At 38.8% G+C, this 20,720-nt stretch overlaps 1 protein-coding gene and 1 pseudogene across 2 annotated transcripts in view; both read right to left on the bottom strand.

Annotated features, from left to right (window-relative positions):
* CRACDL (CRACD like) overlaps positions 1-11,503 on the bottom strand; it is a 142,150-nt gene extending 130,647 nt beyond the window's left edge. Inside the window, exon 1 of one of the 2 annotated variants that reach the window (XM_036747950.1) lies at positions 11,398-11,503. The gene's annotated coding sequence lies outside the window, so the exon portion shown is untranslated. The remainder of the gene's footprint in view (positions 1-11,397) is intronic. The other variant, XM_036747952.1, reaches the window with a different exon arrangement.
* Positions 11,504-17,635: 6,132 nt separating this feature from the next.
* Positions 17,636-18,935, bottom strand: LOC118838107 (annotated as a pseudogene).
* Positions 18,936-20,720: the final 1,785 nt, after the last annotated feature.

Here is a 20,720-nt window from a genome sequence, read left to right as displayed (position 1 = left end):
AGTGGAGTACAATGTCTGGAAAGGCAGGAAAAAGAAGAGCTTTAGCCAATCAGAGAACTTTATATTTGATCCTGAGGGCAATAGTAAGCCACTAAAATTTACAAAGTGGAGGTTTAACGTGGTCCAACCCGTACTTTAGAAAAATCACTGGCATCTTGGCAGAGCATAGATTCCAGTGGGGACAGATTAAAAGCAAGGAGACCAATTAGTTGCTGTTTTTCAATTGTTTCAGTCATATCTGACTCTTTGTGACCCCATTTGGAATTTTCTTGGCAAAGATGCCGGAGTGGTTCACCATTTCCTTCTCTAGCTCATTTCACAGATAAGGAAACTGAGGCAAACATGGTTAGGAGACTTGCCCAGGGTCACAAAGCTAGTAAGTGTGTGAGGCCACATTTGAACTCATGAAGATGAGTCTTCCTGACATCAGGCCCTACACTCTATGCACTACGGCATCACCTAGCTGCCCCAGACCAATTCTTAGGCTACTGTAATGGTCCAGGCAAGAAGTCAGTCTCATCACCTGAACTAGGATAGATGCTATATGAGTGGAGAGAAGGCACATCTGACAGATGTGATACAGAAACAATACTTGGCAATGGATTAGATATGTAGAGTAAGAGGAGTTTAGAATGAAACTAAGGTTGTGAGCCTGGGTGACTCGGAAGATAGTAGTACTTTTTAACAATAGCAGGGAAGTTTTGAAGAGGGAAGGAAATATAATGAGTCCTCTTTTAAATATGGTTGAATTTGAGAGGCTACTTTGAGACATCCAAAAGGCAATTGGTGACACAGGATCAGAGGTAAAGGATGGATATAGAGATCTAGCAATCATTTGCATGGAGATGAAAATTGAACCATGTAGGGTGAGAAGAAAAGAGGGCCAAGGACTCTTGGGACACCCATTGTTAATGGAAATGACAAAGAGCCAGCAAAGGAGACTGAGAAGGAAAAATCAGACAGATTGGAGAACCAGAATACAACAACATCATGAAAATCTAGAAAGGCAAAGATATCCAGGAGGAGACAATGATCAACAGTCTCAAGAGCTACACAGTGGTCAGGAAGAATGAATATTGAAAAAGTCATTAGAATTGGCAATTAAGAACTCATTGGTAACTGTGGAAAAAGTAGTTTCAGTTGAATGATGAGATCAGAAGTCAAATTGTAAGGGTTTACAAGAGAGTAGAGATACCTAGTTTAGTCTGCTTTCTCCATAAATTTAGCCAAGAAAGGCAGAGAAGATGTAAGATGATGGTCAAGGTGGTAGGATTAAGAGAGAATTTTTTAAGGTTGTTGAAGACATTGGCATTTGAAATGTACATCATGAGAACATGTACACAAAACTGATCTCTGATAACATCCTTCCTCTGCTCAAAAATCTTCCATGGTTACCTACTGTTTATAGAATAGTGTTTATAGGATCATGCAATTTATATAAGCAAAAGCCATAAAAGATCATTTAGTCCAACCTCCCATTTAAACAACTTAGCTTGGAAGTCAAGGCCTCTTCCATCTCTTACTACCCTATATTTCCAGCTCTATGTCATCTCCAGGTACTTCATGCTCCAGTCAAACTATATATGATTTAAACATTCCTTGTATAGAATGGATGATATATATACATATACACACATAAATAAAACTATTTTAAGTGTTTATATGCTATTTTGAAAAAAATAATTCTTTTATTAAATTACTTATTTTTAGCTTACAACATTCAGTTCCACAAGCTTTTGAGTTCCAAATTTTCTTACCTTCCCTTCACTCCCCTCTCCCCAAGATGGCATGCAATCTGATATAGGTTCTGCATATACATTCACATTGAACATATTTTCACATTAGTCATGTTGCAAAGAAGAATTGTAACCAATGGAATGAACCACGAGAAAGAAGAAACAAAACAAAAGAGAGAGAGCAAATACATATTTTCCTGCACTAATAGACACTAATAATATAAATAATACAAATGTGTCTAAGAACTTTTTTTGACATTAAAAATGAATTCCATCCCAAGTATGTTAATACTTATTTTTTTGTGGCTGAGGTAGCATTTCTTGACCCTTCTAGCCAGAAGTGTGCTGGTAGTAAATATTTAGCAATTGTCACTCTGGGAAAAAAAATGTACACAAGGCACATTTTGAAGCTTAATCTGCATTATTAATATTTTCTCCCTCACATCTTTGAGTCTAGACAATCAACAAAACAATCAAACAATCCGTAATTTGCAGGATTTGCAATTTCTGTAGTGTGAATGCTCACATAAAAATTTATAGTGGTGCCTTTAAGGGAAATTGAGAAGCTAGGAAGATACATTTTTGGAGGGGCAGAGGGGAGGGTAGGAAATTAATTCTGTTTTGAACATGTTGAGTTTGAGATATCAATGGGACATTCAGTTTTAAACATCCATTAGACAGTAATGCTTGGGAGATTTATGGGAGTAGGTGGGACTGGATATATAGATCTGGAAGCCATACTTCTTGTCTTCCATATAATACCTAGGACAGTGCCATGCACATGGTATGTACTGACTGTATTACTGACTTTGTCCCTAGACTTGAAACCTGTGCTCCCCTACTTGCTTACTCCCTCATCGCAGAGGACAATGCAAGAGATGTAAGGTCACATTTCTCAATTCTACAGTAGGGTAGAGTAGGCCATGGCTTATGGGCTGAGCTGGTGGAACTACTTTTTTCACAAGCAACTTCAGAGATATTAAACTGTTATAAGAGCATAAAATTCTGCCTGGGAACTTGCCTTTTGTATGCTTTCTGGCTGGCAGACAAATCTGCACAAATTTGAATGTTTGCTAGGGTATGTATAGAGTGTGTATATGTGCATATGTATACACATATATATGTACAGACACACATATATGTAAATACTAAATACATATAGTATGTGCATGTAGGGTATATATACTCATGCTGCAACTGAAATAAGTAACCCAACCTTTTATCACTAGTGAAACTATGAAAAGGTTATATGGTAAATATCAATTGTATAATTTAGTCTATTTTTTGTCTAAATTATTTGGTTTGGATGTCTTCACTGATGTAGTTTTGCATGGGGGAGACCAAGATTAGAGGGTGTTAAAGTCCAGATTTGGGATTTCACTGGTATAGGGAATTCGTAGCATGGAAACTCTCTCCACTGATGTAGACCCACTGATGCAGTTTACAATCTTAGAGAATTGCTTGGGGCACTGACATTTATGTCACATGAGTCAGATAACTTTTTAAAAATTTCGTTTCTTTTATGCTTTGTAAACAGTCTGAGCGTGTTGGCTAGAGCAGAACTTAATCTTCATTCTCACAGCGCACACTGTGTTTGGTGCCCTGATATGTTTATTAGACATAATCCTCACCACAGTAATCTGAGAGAGGAATTTAAGTTGATGGAGCACCTGGGCTATCATCTTACCTTTATCACTGGTTATATTTCCATATAGTCTAGAGCAGTGAAGATATTTAAGAGGTACAGAATAAGTGTGTGGGGGGGGGGGCCACTTACATTCTTGCCTTTGTTTGCAAACTTAGGAACACTGAGTATTTATGTAAAGGAAGCTAAGATTCATTGAGAACAGAAGGGCCTTATGCTACTTAGTATCTTAACTGTGCGTAAAACTTTCCTTTGTGCAGACTTATTTGGACTTGGATGAAGCATTTTTATAAACAGTGTAACAATGCTTAGGCTTTGAGGAAAGAGGGCACTCCTGATTACACTACCACTCCACTGTACTAAAGGATTCTTCAGTTGGTCAAACAAAAACTTTTGAGTACTGCTAAGCACATATCATTGTGCTGACCCCTCTGGGGGGACTACAAAATGATCCCTGCCACTGAGGAGCCTAAAATCTACTTGGAGAGGGAAAAAAGGAAGCAAGCAAGAAAGAAGTGTTTCCATGAAACATTTAAAAAAAAAATAAACAGAAGAAAGCAGGAGGAAGTTCAGAGAGACACAAATAAACAAGAGTGGTTTTGTTTTTCTTTTCTTTCTTTTTTTTTTACTACAAGGTTAAATTTAATATGCTCTTAAAAAAACAAAAACTATGTCAAAGTACATAATTTAATATACAATTATCTTCTCTATTTTTTCGCATGATGAAATGTTCATATTTGTTGATGTTTATTCAGTTCATAAGAAAAAAGAAAAAAAAATTCCTTGCCGGGACTCCACAGACTAGTAAAGGGTCCCTGGATAAATTTCAGAGAATCCATGAACCTGAGTGGGAAAAATATTACGTATTTATATCCAATAACCTCTATGGAATTTAGCATTTCCTTCAATTATTTTAAAATAATATTTGGAGAAGGGATCCATAGATTTTCTCAGGCTGCCATAAAGAAACAAGGCACAAAAAAGCTTAAGACTTCAGGACAAAAGACAGGAACTCCTGAAATGTTAGTAAACCAACTAAAATAGTATTTGAACAAATGTCTTAAGAGTAGTATAGTAGTACAGGAAATAAGTACTAACGGACTGTTTGTGCTCAGTCCTGGGCATCATACTCTAGGAAGGGCATTTATAAGCTTCAGTACATTTAGAGGGGGTTGTCTGGGATGGTGGGACTAGAAGCAATGCCATGTGAAGCTGGAGGTGTTTAGCCTGGAGTAGATGAGGCTTTGTGTATCTAGAACTAGCAAAATGATTGACATGTAGTAGGCGCTTAAATGCTTATTCACTAGACTTAAGACAGGACAAAGACAGAATAAGTTGTATTCAAGAAAATGAAGGGTTTCATGGGGAAGAGAGATAAGATTGTTACGACTTCAGAGCAAAGGGAGGAGGTTACAATCACATGATTCAACTTCCTCCATCCCAATATGTTCCTCTTCCATCCCATTTCAGCTACCTACAGATACAGTTATCCCTTACCTTAGGTCTTGCCATCTCACAGAATTGACCTGGCTTACTTATTATGCTGAGTCATATCATATATTTTGTTGGATCTAAAGAAATATAAAAATGGCAAAGGCTTCATGTGCCTATGGATATGCAGTAACTTCAAGGGACCTCAGCACTCAGCACTCCACTGATCTATAGGAATCTTTCCCAAAAGCAGCCTGTTCTAGAATGTAAATTTGATATCACTTTATTGATTCAGATCAAGGTATAGTTCATTTGTAGTCAATGAGAAGTGAATTGTAACAGAGATTAAGTTAAGACAAATTCAGAAACAGGAGAAGACATCTTGAAGTCTAGAAAAACGAGAATGTATTGGGGCAAGGGAAGAATTGGTTGGTTTATTTCCATCACTGTCTGAGAAAGAAGTTTCTTAGAGCTGGAGACTCTTTGAGACTATCCCTCTCTGTGTGGTAGCTCCATTCCAGTTGTGGAGGTGGGTGACTCATCAGGCTGGGACAGCTTGATGAAAATATCCCTTCTAGACTTCCCACTCCTTTTGCATTTGGAGTTATTGCTCACCAAACAACATGCTGATTACCAGTTAGACTTGCCAGATCCCTAGTTACTGAGAAAAGGAGGGCACCCTAGCCAGTGGGAATAAGTGTGCCGATGTGTCCTGTTGCATCTAAAATATGGGGTTAAAGAGAGGCTCGCTGGTTGCTTGGCCTCTTCGGGTTGAAGGATGTCAGTAACTAAAACCATCACAGGCTCAGGATCTGGTTCTGAGCTTTGCCAGTTCAGGAGCTCAGTTTTGCCAATGATCTATCTAGAGGAAGCCTGATACATACTAATTAAAATCACAACTGTATCACCATCCCAGAACTCTTTGGGGGTCTTTGCAATCTTCTTATGGCACTCTTCTCTCCATGCTGTCTTCCTATAGACCTCAACTTTCCTAACCTCAGGATTAGTCTCAGGATTGTTCATCACCTCCATCTACCATTATCCCTGAGGACTATGATACACATGTTAACAAGCCCTTTAGTACTAATCACAAAATTCCTTTAACTCTTCAACTCCGATATCTTTCTTTTTCATTCTACTGAAAACACACTATTACCTCAAGCCTTGCCCCTTCACTAAAGTGCACTACCTCCAAGATCTGGAACTTTTAAATTCTACCCTCAGACCACTACCTCTTGCCCTTCAGCCCTCTCATTCACACTCTATGTATTCTTTACCCTCATTATGTTCTCTGGTCCTTGGATCCATCCCTAATTACATCCCATCTCTTACTAATTTGGCTTTATTTGCCTCTATACTTGGCTCATGATGTATCCCTTTAATATCTGACTAGCTACTATTGTATAATCTCTGACCTTCTACCATTTGCGACCTACAGATCTCATCTTTAGGGGACCTTTACCATTGCTTATTCCATTCCTGCTCAGGAGTTGCTGAGCCCAACTGGAGAGTCATGAAATTGAGTAGATTTCACCCAATAAACAAACTACCATGGGCCCCTGTTGCTGCTTAAGAATTCATCTCCCCTACATTTACTGATTCCCTAGTCTCATTCCTCAGGACAACTGTTCAAAACTTTTTCTCTCTCTCCTCTTTCAAATCACCCACATCCCTTCTCATACTTTCCGCAGATGACCTAATCCAAGGGTGGGGTACCTGCGACCTCAAGGCCACATATGGCCTTCTAGGTGCTTGGTCTTTTGACTGAGTCCAAGTTTTACAGAACAAATCCTTTTATTAAGGAGATTTGTTCTGTGAACTTTAGATTCAGTCAAAGGGTCACATTTGAGGACCCTCTCTAGGCCACAGGTAGCCTCAAGCCCACAGGTTCCCCACCTCTGACTAATCCTTTCCAATATAAGAAAATCCAACAAACATTTATTATACACATTATTTGCTATGTGCTGGGGCTACAGATACAACATAAAAAATATCCTCCTCTTCGAATGAGAAGGCTGAAGTCATCTGAATTGAGCTCCCCTTCTCTATTTCTTCTTAATGTTCCAGCATCATCACTTAAATTCCAGTACTTCTTCCTAGCAAGAAAAATATCCCTACTCCTCAGTAATGATGATCTTTTTGCTTCTGCTTTTTCTAGGAACTCATTCCAGAAATAATCCACTTCCTCTTATGCATCTTCAGTCTCTCCTATCACTTGGCTATTTGCAGTTTTCCTACAAACACGCTTAAGGTTCCCCATACCTAAAACAAACAAAGAAAAAAGGCTTCCCTGGATCCTTCTAGTCTATGTAATTCCTATTCCTTCTCTCTCCCCTCCCATTTACTCCTAAAATATCTTGAGAGTTCTTTATGTCTACACTACATTAATGAAACTGCTCTCTCAAGAGTTACTAATGACCTGCCAACCTATAGTTTTTGATGCTATTGGAACATATTCACTCCTCCAGGATACTCTTTCCTCTCTTGGCTTTAGATACACTAAAATCTCCTGCTTCTCCACGAAATCTTGTTTTCTTTGCTGATTCATCTTCTTCCCTCCCTTCCCTTGTTCCATCAGCACCTAGCAAAGTACCATATATAAAATAAGTGCTTAATATTTGTTGTTGTTGAAAAACCCAAGATGGTAATTTATTAATTCACAACGAAAAAAACACAATTGGTGAGAAGACTAGATCAGTGATGTTGAACTCAGATGGAAAGGATCCCTGTGGGCTTCATACTGACTTATAAAACCACATATCAACATTATGTTTCACTGTATTTTATTTATTTTAGTAAGTATTTCCCAATTACATTTTAATCTAGCTTGAGCTGCACTTGGGAGTATTACAGGCCATATGTGTTTGATACCTCTGGGCTAAACAATGGAGTTTGCCAGTCAGTATCTTCTCTTCCCAGTGGAAAAGTCTACACAGGAGAACAAACTAATAACAGAAAGTTGCTTGGGTTCCCAGTGTCTAAGTAAGGAAAGCTAGATGGTCTAAATTGCTAATCCTAACAAGCCATGGTGATCTGATATCCCATCACCACATCAAGGATGTTTAACAAGCAGATGAGATACTCATTGCAACATCTCCTATGAATAGTACTGAATAAACTGACAGAATCTTATTCACTGATTTATTGTAGGACCCTACATCATACCTCCTGGTCTGCAGTGTAGCATTTACTTCCTAATAATACAATTAACTTTCTCCATTGGCTACATGCTTATTAACTGATCTTCTCTGTATTAATGACAGCCTCAACAAGTCTATCTCAGGATATTCAACAACTTCAAGAACTGCCTTGAAGGGTGAATTGAACTTTCTGTTCTTGCAACCCAATCACAAATATTACTTGGGATGTAGATATAATTGCTGCAAACATCTGTGTTTGCATTTTCTCTCTCTCTACTAACAAAGAGCTCCATAAGAGCAAGAACTATTGTTTAATCTTTGTATTTTCCTGAATATCTAGCACATAGAGGACACTACAAGTGTTTGTTGAATGAATGACTGTAACAACCATTCTAGGTTCCTTGTTTTTATTGGATTGAAAAGTGGTACTTAATTGCAACCTCACCTACCCAAAAAAATCTCAGAGGATAATGATACCCACAAGGTGCCATGAGCAGGGGCCAACTGTCTTTTACCTGGGGAATGTCATCCTAATAATTCTGGGACTACAGGCTACTTGTTCTGTTCCCTGCTAACTTGCCCACAATGGCCAGGAATATAAAAATAAATTAGGTACAGGCTGCAGAGATACAATAAAACATCCCTAGGTTATAAGGAGATTATTGTCACATCTCCCTTTCTGTGCTTTGTGGACTTGGTCAATTGGCTATGAGGCACAAAAAGGAGGAGCAAAGGCGGTCTGATTAGAAATCATCTCTGAGGAGCAAAAGGCAAGAAAAGATTGGGGAAACCCAAAAGTCTTTCAATGGTCTTTTTTTTTTTTAGGTCCCTTTAGGTTTTGCTATCCAGGAAGAACTGGCTTTTAGAAGTCCTACTGATTGTGTGGATCAGTTCTGTTGAAAAACTGATTGTTTTCCTTGAACTTGCTTTCAATGCTGTAACTCCTGGAAGAGTCTTCTATTTCATTTTGAGAAATAAAAATACATTTTATTGATGTCCTATGTCTTTATGTCACCCTCTTTTTAGTCTCTCCCTCTCCAGATTGAACCCTCCCTTGCAGCAAAACATAACAACAGTAACCAGAAACATGGAACAGCTAAGTGGTGCAGTGGATAGAGTTCCAAGCATGCAGTCAAGAAGACTCATCTTCCCGAGTTCAAATCTGGCCTCACACACTCAATAACTGGGTGCCCCTGGGGACGTCACTTACCCCTGTTTGGCTCATCTGGAAAATGACCTAAAGAAGAAAATGACAAACCACTCCGGTATCTTTGCCAAGAAAACCCCAAATAGGGTCACAAAGAGTCAGACACAACTATAACGACTGAACAATAGCAAACCGGGGACTACATCTCACAACCTGTACAATATTCTTTTCCAGTAGTTGTCCACCTCTTTGCCATGAGGATCAAAATGTTCCCTTATCAATTCTCCAGGACCTTCATTAGTCTCTCAATTACTTGGAGTTTGACTTAGAGATTTAGAGACAAAAAGGATCTTTGAGGTCACCTAGTCCAATTCCCCCAGTTTAGTTAAGGAACTTGAACTTACAAGTAAGGTGAAATAACTTGTTCAAGGTCACACAGGTAGTTGATGAGTGGTTGATTTAGGATTTTAAACACAGAACCTCTGACTCTAAATTCAACATTCTTTCCACTGCACTGCTTTTGGCTATCTTTTAATTTACATTACTTTATATCTATACCTATATCTATAATTCTGTTCTCTGACACTTATCAGCCGTGTATCTCTGGAAAAGTCACTTAATTGTTGCCTATCTCAGTTTCCTCACCTTTAAAATGGGTATAATAATAGTGCCTACCTCCCACAGTTACTATGAGGATACAGTGAGAAAATATTTATGAGGCATTTTGCAAACCTTAAAGTGCTATATAAATCCTAGCTGATGTTCATCAGACTGTAAGCTTCTTGAAAGACGGGACTGTCACTTGCTTTTCTTTGTATTTCCAGCATTTGGCACAGTGTACATGGTAGGTACTTAATAAATGTTAGTTAACTATTCAAAACTGACACAACAGAACTGACTTCGCTTGGTTCTGCTTATTTTGTTTTGCATCAATTCATAAAGGCTTTCCCAGGTTTCTCTAAACTGCTCATTTTTGTCATTTCTTAATGCACTATAACATCCCATTATATTCACATATCATAGTATTTTCAGACATTCCCTAACTAACGGGGTGGGAAAAGGGCTCTAGGTCCATCATATTTGGTGGCACTTCTAATAATAATAAGAACTAGTGTGCATATAACACTTTATGGTTTCTAAAACAATTTACAAATATAATCTCATTTTATTCTCATAAGAACCCTGAGAGGTAGATGCTACTATTATCCTATTTCATAGATGAAGAAACTGAGACAGAAGTTAGAAGACTTGCCCAGAGTCACCTAGCCAATAGGTGTCTGAGTTCAGATTTGAACTCAAGTCTCCTTGACTCCAGTTCAAGACCTTGCTTCCTCTAAAGAGCTTGACATTGCTGTGAGTTGCTCTGGGTAGATAAGACATTGCCCCCATGATGGAATGACGAAATCTTGCAGCTTCTAGTCAGAAAAATGGAAAGTACCTACTCAACTTACTGTACTCAATTATCCATTGATATGTATTTTTTTCTCAGAATATTTTAGTAACCTCTCTTAGCTGCTAAGCATCAATGACTATTTTGTATGCTTTCATTCATATTCCTACTTCATTTATATTCATCAATCACCTAATTTTGTACCTCTCTGTCCTAGATAACTACCCTCATTTGATTTTTTTTAATATTCTCAAAAAGTTCTAGAATTCAGCCTTGCTCTAACTCAAAGAAAGGCTCATTTATGGTGCTAGGACTTCATGAAATGCTTTCTCCTTTACAGCTACAAGCAATCAAGAATGTCTTGGTTAAATCTCCAGATCAGAGTACTGAGTTAATTCTTCAAAAAATTTTGTTTACAGGTGATTGCTTCTACAAAGACTTCTGCTACAAATATTTTGGACCTTTGTTTCTGTCTTTGATTTCCTTGGCTATTCTCCAATTATTTCTTGCTATGAAACACAAGCCATGTGAATGACAGAAATCCTAGACCCCTCTGTCTTTGAGTCTCTGTTTTTCTGGTCTAAAACTTCACAAAATGATTTCATACGAGGAAAAGGTATCAGATCAGTAATTTTACTGAGTCTACCAAAGGAGCTACAACTATTTTAAAAAGGCAAATAAAAGCTGATTTTTAAAGAGTAGAAATTATTAATATTTAAAACTTTTTTTATCATATTCAGTCATAAATGATTCAGTTTAACTTTGAGAGCCCTCTAAACATTCAGAATACGTCCTTTTCTATAATTACTTGTATATTAGTTTCATATCAGTCCTAATTTCTCCTTCAGATATGCTACCAACTATTAGAAAGCAATAATTTTTCCAACAATATCCCCCAATGTGCATACCTTTATACCTTATATGGGCTGAGAGATGTCTTGCTGTTTAAGGAGGTGGTCTGGGGATCAAAAGTCTTGATTCTTCTGATTTTGATTCAGATAATGAACTTTTTTTTTTAATCTTTGGCAAGTTTTAACCACAATGCACCTCAACTGACATCTGCAAAAGAAAAAAAAATGCCAACTCAAGTAAAACAACATTTATGATCTTCCCATTAAAAGGTATTGATAACTCTTCGTGTTTCTCTTCTTCTTTCTGTGGCCTGCTCTGTGCAACGGCACTAGTTTTTAATGCATTTTAGAAATGCTTATGGGTGGAAAGTCAAAGGATGTGTTTAAAAAACGGTGAAGATAGAGAAGCATATTTTAAGACAATCGGGGCTGAATGCAAAGCTAAATGTATTGCTATCCCCCTTTTCCTTGCATTCTTGAAAAGGGTGCTCTCAGTTCCCTTACTCTATTTTCTCCTCTTGACACAATATTTAGCATCTGTTGTACGCCAGGAACTGTTATGTGGAGTTTGGGGTAAACAAATGGTGTAACACAGAGATCTATCTTCAGGGAGCTTACAGTCTAGTAGAGAAGATAAAGCTTCTATCCAAATTAGAGTTCCATGTATGCTGTGGATAGATTTGAAATAAGCAGTGCAAAGTTTTAGGAGAGTTCCAAGGAAAAGACTGATTACTTCTGGTTTAGGGAATATTGGGAGGCTTTATTCTATGGAGAAAGTGGCATTGAAGTACCCTCAATGTTCTCATTGTCTAAAATGGTAATTTTCCTAGTGGGATCCAAGGACTGTGGCCTGACTCCAAGGAGAAGGGTGTGTGTGTGTGTGAGTGTGTGCGCATGTGAGAAATAGAGAGAGATTGAGCCACGAGAGTAGAAAGACAGGAAGACTTCTACCCTCCCAATATAGCCAATCATTATCTCCAACATAACCATATCTACCCTTCAGATTACAGCCCAGTATTCTCCCTGCTACAGCTGAACTAGCTCCTAACCATTGTCCTTCTGGGCTAGGCATTGGCCCACTCAAGGGTCTAACTCCCACTGAAATGCTGTGTGTATATCATTGAGAAAAATCACCTTTCACACCCAGAATATCCACTAGGAAAGAGAACTGTTTTTAATTGATAAGGGTTCATAGATAAGCGTTCAAGATAAACTCTGAGAAGGTTATTTTCAAAACTTATTATAGTATCATCTCCTTCCCTCCCACTCCATCTCCTTCCCTGGTGATTTATTCAAAATGCTAATAACCATCTGTTTGACTGCCTATGCATGCATACGTACACAAGCATTCTGAAATCTTGCTTTTGGCACTTCTAAGTTCTTATTAAACACATTTTAAAATTATCTTCTAGTTTTTTAATTACTACTGGCAAGAGTTGAAGGGGTATGAAGAATAATAAGCCAGTTGAACTAACATTTCTTTAATAAGGGACACAGAGATCATTTAGTTTCAATTCCCAATTTTACATATGAGAAAAGTTAAGTTGACTTGCTTAATACCATATAAGTCATGGATAATGGGAAGATTAGAACTCAGGTCTCTGGACTGCCAGCCCAGTAATTCCCCCCACCCTTTTTTTAAATTGTGAATTCAACATGCATCAAGAAGACCATATAAGAAACTATGAACTTTTACCATATATAGTATTTTCTAAACACACACACCACACACTCTTAACTATGTAGTAAGAAATTCCTCAATTTTTGGCCCCTTCTGCAATTCCAGTCCCTTTTCTCTGTGCAAGTTTTAAAACGCTTTAGTGACCCAGATTCAGAATCAGATTTTGGAATCTTTCTTTGGTGACAAAGAAGACCAAAACATACAGCCAGAAGAAGTCAACAAAGTCAAAGAGCCTACATCAAAAGTCTCCAAGAAAAACATGAACTGGTCTCAGGCCATGGAAGAGCTCAAAAAGGATTTGGAAAAGCAAGTTAGAGAAGTAGAGGAAAAATTGGGAAGAGAAATGAGAAGGATGCAAAAAAACCATGAAAAACAAGTCAATGACTTGCTACAGGAGACCCAAAAAATACTGAAAAAAATATTGAAGAAAACAACACCTTAAAAAATAGACTAACTCAAATGGCAAAAGAGCTCCAAAAAGTCAATGAGGAGAAGAATATCTTGAAAGGAAGAATTAGCCAAAAGGAAAAGGAGGTCCAAAAGACCACTGAAGAAAATACTACCTCAAAAATTAGATTGGAGCAAGTGGAAGCTAGTGACTTGATGAGAAATCAAGATATAAAACAGAACCAAAGGAATGAAAAAGTGGAAGACAATGTGAAATATCTCATTGGAAAAACCACTGACCTGGAAAATAGATCCAGGAGAAATAATTTAAAAATTCTTGGACTACCTGAAAGCCATGATCAAAAAAAAAGCCTAGATATCATCTTTCAAGAAATTATCAAGGAGAACTGCCCTGATATTCTAGAGCCAGAGGGTAAAATAGAAATTGAAAGAATCCACAGATTGCCTCCTGAAAAAGATCCCAAAAAGAAAACTCCTAGGAATATTGTTGCTAAATTCCAGAGCTCCCAGATCAAGGAGAAAATACTGCAAGCAGCCAGAAATAAACAATTTGAGTATTGTGGAAACACAATCAGGATAACACAGGATCTAGCAGCTTCTACATTAAGGGATCGAAGGGCTTGGAAGATGATATTCCGGAGGTCAATGGAGCTAGGATTAAAACCAAGAATCACCTACCCAGCAAAACTGAGTATCATGCTCCAAGGCAAAATATGGACTTTCAAGCTTTCTCAGTGAAAAGACCAGAGCTGAATAGAAAATTTGACTTTCAAACACAAGAATCAAGAGAAGCATGAAAAGGTAAACAAGAAAGAGAAATCACAAGGGACTTACTAAAGCTGAACTGTTTTGTTTACATTCCTACATGGAAAGATGAGGTGTATGATTCATGAGACTTCAGTATTAGGGTAGCTGAAGGGAATATGCATATATATATATATGTATAGACAGAGGGTGAGGGCACAGGGTGAGTTGAATATGAAGGAATGATATCTAAAAAAAATAAAATCAAATTAAGGGATGAGAGAAGAATATATTGAGAGAGGGAGAAAGGGAGAGATAGAATGGGGTAAATTATCTCGCATAAAAGTGGCAAGAAAAAGCAGTTCTGTAGGAAGGGAAGAGGGAGCAGATGAGAGGAAATGAGTGAATCCTGCTCTCATCAGATTTGACCTGAGGAGGGAATAACATACACACTCAATTGGGCAACTTACCCCACAGGAAAGAAGGAGGAAGAAGATAAAAAAGGGGGTTCGATATAAGGGAGGGCAGATAGGGGGAGGAGGTAATCAAAAACAAACACTTTTGAAAAGGGACAGGGTCAAGGGAGAAAATTCGATAAAGGGGGATGGGTTAGGAAGGAGCAAAATATAGTTAGTCTTTCACAACATGAGTAACGTGGAAGAGTTTTACATAATGATATGCATGTGGCCTATGTTGAATTGCTTTCCTTCTTAGGAAGGGTGGGTGGGGAGGGAAGAGTGGAGAGAATTTGGAACTCAAAATTTTAAAAACAGATGTTCAAAAAAAAAAGTTTTTGCATGTAACTAGGAAATAAGACATACAGGCAATGGGGCATAGAAATTTATCTTGCCCTACAAGAAAGTAAGGGAAAAGGGGATGGGAGGGGAGTGGGGTGACAGAAGGGAGGGCTGACTGGGGAACGGGGCAACTGGAATATATGCCATCTTGGAGTGGGAGGGAGGATAGAAATGGGGAGAAAATTTGTAATTCAAACTCTTGTGAAAATCAATGCTGAAAACTAAATATATTAAATAAATATTTTTTTTAAAAAGCGAACAAAAAGAAAAAAATAAAATGCTTTAGTGACATTTTACCTCTATATCTATCACTGTTCACCAAACCACCTCCCCTTTACCCAAGTAGAATTGCTTTCTTGTAACAAATATGTATATTTGAGCAAACAAAATCAAGATATTGTCCATGTTATACAAATAATCTTTACATTATACCAGTCTTCCCGCATTTTCTTCCAACCAATTCTTTTTTTTTCCCATGGGTTCCTTTGGTAGTCTGGTGAAACCTATAGCCTATAAGCTCCTTCTCAAAATAATGTTTTTAAATGCATAAAATGTAATATATAGGTTATGATGGAAGCCAATTATGCTGAAATACAATTATCAAAATTATTTTAAAAACAAGATCACAAGTTAAGAACCCCTGAACTAGAAAAACAAACCCTGCATTCTTATATTTTCGGAGGGTAACTTCAGCCATAGAAGAATAAGAATCTTTATTACTTTGACTATCTTTCCAAGGTCAAAAACTTGAACATAATCCAAAATAATAGAGATGGCTAGATGGCTCAGTGGGTAGAACACTGGGTCTGGAGTCAGGAAGACCTGAGTTCAAATCTGACCTTAGCCTTTACTAGGTGTGTGACACCTGTCAAGTCACTTAACTGTGTTTACCTCAGTTTCCTCATCTGTAAAATGAGCTGGAGAAGGAAATGGCAAATCACTCCAGGATCTTGGCCAAGAAAACCCCAGAATGGGATTAGCCTTAGTCCACTGGAAAATGGAATGGCAAACCCTTCAATATCTTCAATAGCTTGGTCAAGAACTGAGTGACTAAACAACAATAATGTTGATAGAGTGCTGGATTTGGAGTCAGGAAGACTTGGGTTCAAATTCTGCTTCAGGCACTTAGATTCTTGGTAAGCCATATGACTTCTCATGTACAAAATGAAGATAACAGTACCATCTACCTTACAGGGCTGTTATAAAGATAAAATATTATAACATTTAAGCACTTTGCAAACCTTAAAGTGCTACATAAAAGATAGCTATCATTATTACTCTTTTAGGCGGACTCTAACAAGAGACTTTCTTGCTAATGGGCAAGTATCATAACTTGTAAGAAATCTACACAAAGTTTTAATAGTCTTTTTCAAACTACTACAAGTACGATCCATTTTTACCATAATGCCCCAAATTTCTTCTGACAGTGTTGCTAAATAGCTATTTCCACAAAGTGGCAGGCTCCGCACTCATCTGGCCACTCCTAAGTCCTCTCATAGTGCCTTGTATCTAGAGCAGGTATCATGAGTCCTTTTACTCATTAGAATAAATTTTTCTCATTTTTTCCATAATGAGTACATCTGCTATCTGATAACTCAGCTGGCTCAGGATCTCTATTGATGATACAATGTTCTGCTTCAGGAAGCATGAACTGGTTGCGCTTTCTGGACAGGGATAAGCTAGCTTCTCCTCTGACAAGGATGTTAATTATTTTCTCTCCTCTCCTAATATGAATATGAAAGTGTCTGGAAATAGGGAGAACAGAACTGAGCTTTTACCTGATGTGAAACAGTTACCTTTCTGTCTATTCAAATATGTTGCACCGGGCAGCTAAGTGACACAGTGAGTAGAACACCAGCCTTGGAGTCAGGAGGACCTGAGTTCAGATCCGGCCTCAGACACTTGGCACACTTACTTAGCTGTGAGACCTTGGGCAAGTCACTTAACCCCAATTGCCCTGCCTTTCCCTCCCCTAATAATTTCATTCCCCTCTCCCCCACAAATAAAAGCCTTCCCTTGTAACAAATTAGTATAGGCAAGTAAGACCAAACTCATACACTAGCCATGACTGAAAATGCATGTTTCACTTTGTAACTATAGTCCTACATCTCTGCCAAGAGGGGGTGGTATATGCTTCAGCATCAGTCTTTTTACATTGTTACTTCCCCTAACTGGCAATTACTGTATCAATTGTTCTTCTGGTTTTGCTCCCTTCACTTCGTATCAGTTCACACAAGTCTTTTGCTGAATCTATCCTTTCATCATTTCTTTTTTCTTTATCTTTTCCAGTGGGTTACTGAATACTTTTATTCTGCACATAGAAGCCACTAAGGATCTGGCTTGTGGGCTCCTCAGGGCTGCATCACAAATACATGGCTCCACACATCAACACCAGGGTTGGGGGTGAGAACAGGTCATTTTATCCTAATCACAAGATGATACGGGTCTTCTGACAGAGAGCCAGATGATCAGATAGTCTCTGGTATAAGACAGTTCTAACGAAGCAGTGAGAACATCACAGAAAGGTGGAAGGGAGAGGGAAGTTAAGCAGCAAAGGCCCCTGCCCCCAAAATAAAACTCATCTAGTACTTAGCACTGCCCATTCTTAGGACAGGAACAGAGGTAACTGGCACCTGCAAACTCTTAGGCCTCCTGGCCACAGAGCTTACTTGGCCCCAGGTTTTCTGAAGTTCCTTCCAGCAAATTTAGCCCTGCTGCCCAGCTCTTCCTCAATTCTGAGAAGCTGATTATACTTGGCCAGATGCTCAGATCAGCAAGGGGCACAAGTCTTGATCTGCCCAATGCAGAGGCCCACCACCAGGTCTGCAATGAAGGTATCTTCAGTCTCCCCAGAACAATGGGAAACCATTACTCCCCACCCACTGGACTGGACCAGCTTGCACGCCTGGAGACATTCAGTTACGGAGCCAATCTGGTTCACTTTGAATACGAGGCAGTTGCAGGCTTTCTCATTCACAGCCTTTCCAATGCACTTGAGATTTGTCATAGTGAGATCATCCCCTACCACCTGAATGTATGCAGTAGCGGTGAAATTCCTCCAAGCTTCCCAATCATCCTGGTCAAAGGGGTCTTCAATAGACACCACTGGATAGTCCTTGATGAAGCTCTTGTAGAGGTCCCCAAGAAGGGGAAGTGTATCTGCTGGAATCATCAGGAGACTTGAAATCCAAGTCATATTTCCCAGATAGGAAGAATTTCGAGGTAGCAACGTCCATGCCAATTGGGACCTTATCAGTATAGCCAGCCTTACTAATAACATTCTTCAGCAGGTCCAGAGCTTCTTTATTCTCTAGGATGTTAGGAGCAAAGCCACCCTCATCCCCTATGTTGGTGGTGTCCTGTCCATATTCCTGTTTAATCATGTTCTTCAGGTTGTGGTAGACCTCAGCTCCAATGCACATGGCCTCCTTAAAGTTTGCTGCTCCAACAAGGAGGATCATGAACTCCTGCACGGTCAGCTTGTTACCAGCATGGGAGACAACCATCGATCACATTGAAGGCTGGCACTAGCAGGATGACTTCATCATTGCCTGCAACCTCAGCAACATGGTGGTACAGGGAGAAACCTTTATCAGTAGCTCCAGCCTTACAAAAAGCCAGAGACACTCCCAGTACGGCATTTGCACCAAATTTAGATTTATTCTCAGTGCTGTCTGCCTCTATCATTAATTGTCAATCTTCTCCTGCAGCATAACGTTCACTTTCTTGCTAATCAGGGTCAGGGCAATAGTTTTATTGATATGCTTAACTGCTTTTGAGACACGCTTCCCCGTGAAGCAGGTCATATCATTGTCTCGGAGCTCCAAGTCTTCATGGATACCAGTAGAAGCACCACTGGGCACAGCAGTTTGGAACTGACCTTTTTCAGGGTAGAGATCAAATTCAACAGTGGAGTTTCCACGAGAGTCGAAGATCTCTCTTGCCTGGATCCTGTAAGTAAACATGCTGAGTTTCTGGATGGGCCTTCCTCTGCTGGGCTCAGAGAACAGAGGCCAAGGGGCCTTTTCATCATTTCTTACAGCACAATAATACTCCCTTATATTCTCCTACCATACTTTGTTCATCCATTAACAAGCAACTCCCTTGATTTCTGTGGAAATTCCCTATGTCAATGAAATCACAGGTCTAGACTCCTTCCTGTGCTTACCTCAAACTAATACCTATGAGAAGGGTACAAACCTGGGGAGGAATCAACAGAATGTAGAGGGGAAAGGGAACTATTACTCTAGTTCTGACCAATAAGGAAGAACTTAGTCTCAAAATTGATACTAGATAATATCAAATAGTATCAGTATCAAAACAGATACTGATAAAATCTAATAGACAGTATCAAAATAGACACCTTTGTGGGGGCAGGACAGGGTTGGCGGGGGGAGTGACCACACCATTACAGATTGTCACAGATAACATAGTCTGACGTGTACTTCAAAACTTCAAAAGTTTAGAGAAAGAATAAGAAAGATTCCCATAGCCTAAGACTTCATGGAATGACCATTAACAAGTAAATTCTAAAGACATGGATGCAAATGATTATGATAAAGAAGAAAAAGGAGGCTGTCTAAAAAGACTGATGTAGTTACACAGGGAAATTATTGAGTGACTGAGATTTTTTAACAATTAATTTATTATTAGTTTTCAACATTCACTTTTATAAGATTTTGAGCTCTAAATTTCCCCCCTCCCCTCTCTCCTTCCCAAGATGGCATGCAATCTGATATAGGGTATTATAGCAACAATTTGGCTAGCAGCAGCTGTTGAAGTGTAAGACCCAAGAGGACCAGCAACAAGAGCAGCCAGCACAGGTTCTTTTGATCTGCTTTACTAAGGAAGTAACTTTAAGGGGTTAACAATCTCACTTTAATCACACATACATATATAACTCACTTAGTTCAGGAGGAACAGCCAACAACCTGCACTTCTGAACAAATACAAATAAGAATTACAAACATCAACAGACAGACCTTGTCTGATCAAATCACAATTCATAGTTACCAGGAAAGCATCAACATCTGGGTGTATAAGCCCGGGGGAGTCTTAACAGTGGCTGCCCAGAGTTTCAAGTCACACAACACTCTTCCAGTGAGTAAGAGCCCCCAAAAGTCAAACACCAAGCTCCCCTCATTTATATCCAGTTTGGAGCCCTGAGGGCTCCAACCTCACCCAGGCTGGGTGTGTGAAAGTTCCCCATCCCCAGCATCACATCATATACAAGTCAATGACTCTTGATTGCCTCAGTGCTGAGAAATACTTCTAAACAAAGACAGCAAAAAGGTTTCCCACCCATTCAAATAAAGGGGAGACTTGATTGTCTTAGCATCCCAAAAGGGAAGAACAGGAAAAAGCCTGATTGCCTTAACAGCTATACATATACAGTCATATTAAACATATTTCCACTTTAGTCATGTTGTAAAAGAAGAATCAGAACAAAAGGGAAAAACCACAAGAAAGAAAAAAAAAAAGGAGAAAATAGTACGCTTCCATCTGCATTCAGACTCCATAGTTCTTTCTCTGGATGCGGAAAGCATTTTCCATCATGAGTGACTGAGATTTTTAAAAGGCTGATGGAAGATGGCAATTTGGGTAGGTAATTAGAAATAAATAAAAAACAATGGCATGATATTCTTATGAATGGCATTTGGAACACTGAAGCCCAGAAGAAATTGAGAACATAGGAATGAATGTAAGCTCCTGGAGGGTATGGACTGTTACTCTTTATCCTCTGAGCTTAA

This window comes from Trichosurus vulpecula, chromosome 2 (assembly GCF_011100635.1).
Source record: "Trichosurus vulpecula isolate mTriVul1 chromosome 2, mTriVul1.pri, whole genome shotgun sequence".
Taxonomy (NCBI): Eukaryota; Metazoa; Chordata; class Mammalia; order Diprotodontia; family Phalangeridae; genus Trichosurus; species Trichosurus vulpecula.
The sequence above is the reverse complement of the archived record's forward strand: the minus strand, read 5'-3'. Positions and strand labels throughout refer to the sequence as shown.